Genomic DNA, 2629 nt, shown 5'->3' with positions numbered 1-2629 from the left:
AAACCCGTCTTGTGTAGATTGGCAAGCGAGAGGTGGATTGGTTTGATTTGCTCGATTCTGAGCATTTGCAAGTGTTACAAGATCGGGTTTGACTCCCAGGTACAGGTTGAGTCTAGTACTCCCACAGGTGTTGCCAATTGCAGTTGAGTGGTTCTTCTGCAGTATTGTGGCTTGCATCATACATGGTCTTTGAGCGGGTAATGCTCTATGTATGCTTATGTGGTGAGTAGTAGATCTTGTGAGAAAGTGCAGAGGTTGGTTGTGGATGATATGTATGGTCACCTGTGGTACTCTTTGTGAGCATTTGTTGGACACAGGTTTGCAGAGCTTATGCATGTATGTTGAGTGTAGTTTGATGTGCATTGATTGCTCATTGTATTGAGCTTGCAGGACAATGGTTATTTTGTGTTGATAGCCATTGTGCGTCGAAACTCTGGAGAAATTTTCCCAGGAGTTTTAGTTGTGCGAGATACTTCTATGGAGGATAGACAGGTAGAGCGGTCTTGCTCTAGTGAGTTACGACAGGAGGAAGTTGTGCAAGAGTATGCATAAGGAGTTAGAGCATGAGCGCTCTAGTGAGTCACACCAGATTGAGTGGTCATGTTTGCAGAGGAGGCTGAGACATCAGGGATTATGCAATCATTCCTTTCTATGCTCGACAGTGAGCATGGGGATATAGTTGTGCAGGATATGTCTTCCAGCAGACACCTAGAGTAGCTGGTTTGCTCTGAGGTTGCACGACAGGTTGATGCGTATTTTGCAGACAGTCAGGAGAAAAATGTGGCTGACACGCCTTGTCAGTCAGAGATGCCTATTGCCAGGGATATATATGTTGATGCATGCTCCGTAGAGCTAGCAGGGCCCGCTAGCATTGCATCAGCATTCGGTGGTCTCATGTATGAGATGCTGATCTTGAGACCGATTAGCGCAGCTGCAGTGGGAGCATTTGTCGTTGGGGTTGTCAGTCGTTTGTTGACTGATGATGGCATAGTGCACGAGGGAGATATGCAGGTATTGCATACATACTTGCAGTACGTGTGTGGTACGTCTGGTGGTGTATGGACTTACACGGGAGCAAGACAGCTGTCACAAAAATACGGAAGCGTAAATTGACTTTTAATTGTACTTCAAATACTCAAGAGAATTGGAGAGAGAGAGAGGAAAAGCTTGACACTTCATTGGGGACCAGAAGATGGGCTGGTCCCTCCCCATAAAGAGAATATCTTTATTACTAAGGGAGAATCTTTACAAGCACAAGAACGGGGCAATAGCCCGTCCTCTATTCTTTCTTTCTGCTTCTGACTGAGAGAGTGCGAACGCTACTCTCTGAATACTGAGATGATCTTCCCTCTGCTATGAGATTTTTGGAAAGCTCTCAAAAACGAGAGTCTATATCTTCCACAAAACTCAACGGAAGCTCTCGAAAATGAGAGTCTACCTTCCGCTAACTGAGTCCCTTTATGCATAATTATTCATGAGCACCTTCCAGAGCCGAAAAAGAGACCTTTTCCGCGATGGAATTGCACGAAACTTGGTGTACGCGTAGTGTAGGTAGAGAAGAACTAGATTCTATATGGATTTTGCTGAAATTCAACCTAAAGGAGGTGATTAAGGGCTGAAAACAGAGAATTTACAGCCATCACACTCTACGAAGAGAGTGCCTGCTGCAACTTCTCGCGATGAAACCTCACCAAAAGCTGGCTATGGCTATGAGAGCCCTTGTTCTAGACAATGGGAGCACGAGGCCACCACATATGTCACAAGGGGCTGCTCTCAAGCTTCCATGGAGGGCTCCAATGCGTAGGGCATACTCACAATAGGGGGGGTAGGAGCACTGCCAACACTGAAAATGGGGGAGTAGGGCCTCCTAAATAGCCATCAAGGAAAGGGGGCGCTAGGAAGAGAGAGAGGGTGAGAGTGAGAGTGAGAGAGAGTTAGTTTGCATTGGTAAGTGTGCCACTTGGCACACTTACTTAATAACTTAAAAAACCCTTCAACTTTCACTTTTAAAAATCCCTAGGCTATTAATGAAATGTGCAAATTAACTCACAACTGCACACACAGATGCTACTAATGAAATCGTTAGCTGCTCCCCAACGCAATGCCGTACCGACACTGCTATGGCATTACCTGTTCGCACTTGTCCGGTCATTTGGTCCGGCATAGACAATTTAAAAATATCTTAACTGACTTATCCTAAGGCCGTAAAATGATTCAGGCCTTAGGGTTATTATTCTAAGGACCCCATCTCATTCCTGTGCTTGCACTAGCGCGCGTAATGTTCTGAGCCCAAAATCTGAGGCTACTATCTTCCCCTTCATTGAAGACCCGATTTCCCAATTGCTAGGGCTTCGGGGTATTTTCTGCTAGGGTCTCCCTGAGGTGCACTGGCCCAAACTTGGGCGCACCTGAGGCCCCAGAACTGCTAAATCTATTCTGATGTGCACACAACTAATTAGATAATTCTTTTCTCGTAAATAAATTAATTATTTACAAAGTCTGACTTAGTTACATCCCTCTTGGTTCTAAACAGTTGACCTCAACTGTAGAGCGTCAACATAACTGTGCAAGATGTCTGGGTAGTCCTTAAGATCGGACTCAGTCATCCACTTTGCATCTAAAGGAGTGT

This window comes from Adiantum capillus-veneris, chromosome 16 (assembly GCF_014529385.1).
Source record: "Adiantum capillus-veneris isolate H3 chromosome 16, ASM1452938v2, whole genome shotgun sequence".
NCBI lineage: Eukaryota > Viridiplantae > Streptophyta > Polypodiopsida > Polypodiales > Pteridaceae > Adiantum > Adiantum capillus-veneris.
This window is presented reverse-complemented; position numbering follows the sequence as displayed.